Genomic DNA, 1,899 nt, shown 5'->3' with positions numbered 1-1,899 from the left:
CCTCCCCCAACCTCCTTTCTTTTTAACAAAATGTAGCAGCAACCTCCGCATAACAGGAGCCAATCTTCTTTAAAGAGGGTTTGCTGTCAAGCGGATCGAAAAACTCCAGTCGCGGTATCTAAATCAGGGGACGCTACCCAAAGAATATTATGACGTCTTCAAAGATTGTTGTATTCTCTCCCTGAATTGGGTACCAACTCGTGACCAATACAACAAAAGGCAAACCCAAGACAGACAAGTATTTTTCTGTCTTGGGGCAAACATCATTTCCTCTTTAATTAACAGACATACAAATTTTTAGGTAAACCAATTAAAAAACAAACAATCAAACGAAAAACCCCCAAAAAACATTGAAGACCATCGCAAAGCACAATCACATCATAGATCGCCAAATGATCTGAACATGAAAAAACAATCCCTGATTATGAAAGTTGAAGAGACAAACAGAAGCTTCTGGAGACTGCTCAAATCCTGAAGTCACAAATAGCCATCGATCTTCATCACATTGCATAGGCTCTTGACACCGGGGTCTTTGATCACCTGGATTTTCAAATTGAAGCAGAGAGGGTGGGGTGGGGTGGGGTGGGGGGCTTTAGGAGTCTTGGTTCATCTGGACTGGCAAAAAACTTACAGGGAGCAGCACAATATGGAGGGAGACGAATTAGGCAGACAGAAGAAACAATGGCCAGACTCTAAATTCAAGCACAATAATTCAGATCAGAATTTTTTTTACATTTCTTTTTGCTTATCGATCGACATGTTTATAGGGCTACTTTTAACCTGTCACTCATTTGAATAGTCTGACATATAAGGAAGAAATGTCCGTGATCAGTACTGGCTTTTTTTCAGTAAACCGATGAAGCTCAGACAGATTACAAAAACAGGGTTCGAAACACAGTTTTCCAGAGCTTTGTCGGAATGGTGAGAGGAGGGGATTTTCGGAAGCATGTCCACGGATGTGGAAAGAAAGTTCTTGGCTCGTTCACCCGTTAAGTAGTGTAAATTATTTGATCATGCAGCGGGCTTGGGCTCTTCTTGAACACTCTTTGCAAAATGCTGGAGGATCCAGGTTATCATCAACGTATGTCTGAGAACGTTTTTCAGAACTGGACGAACAAATAGGGTAAAAAACGAGGAAGTGTTAGAATTACGGAGAACAAGACAGAGCCCAGTCGGAGATGAAGTGGAAAGAAAGTAGTGGGGATGGATCGGATTGAGCATACCCTCAGTAAATCGGGCAGCTACATAACAAAGAAGGATTTAAATCCACGGGATACGTAATGAATGGGAAGGCCACGTGGAACCTGCAGAAGAGAAACAGAGAATGATGTAGGCCTACAGAAAAGAGGAGAAATATCTAAAACATGTCAAGAAGCTAATTCATCATCGAGAAAAATGAAAAGTGTCGGTCCAGGGTGAAACAAGGCTAGGCGATAATGCAGCTGGGCGTGGGCTCTTCTTGAGCACTTTGCAGAGCGTGATCGCAGTCAGAGGTATCGAAATACAACATGTATCCCTGCGAACTTTGATCTTCTGGTCGGTCGTTCTGGTTCAGAACACAATTTTTTATCATATGACAGGGATTTTTTCCCGCAACCTCCCCCCCAAACCGAATGCTGTAGATATAAACCCAGGTGTACGTCTTTCGCTGTGTGTACCGCCTTTGCTGCGCCTCCGATCAGGCTCTTTCTTGTCGGGAAGACCAGTCACACTTTGTCGCACACGTCTTTTTTTTTCTCTTCTAATATTTAAGTCCGAACGAAGACAAAGATTGTTTTTCTTTCTATGTCTTTCAAAAGTGAGCAGTCACTTTTGTTGAGCTATCACACCTTAGTTTTTGTTTCTTTATGTTCTTTAATAGGCCCATATCTTGATTTGTAGGCATACTGTTAGCTGCTC

This window comes from Aplysia californica, unplaced genomic scaffold, assembly GCF_000002075.1.
Source record: "Aplysia californica isolate F4 #8 unplaced genomic scaffold, AplCal3.0 scaffold00122, whole genome shotgun sequence".
Taxonomy (NCBI): domain Eukaryota; kingdom Metazoa; phylum Mollusca; class Gastropoda; order Aplysiida; family Aplysiidae; genus Aplysia; species Aplysia californica.
This window is presented reverse-complemented; position numbering follows the sequence as displayed.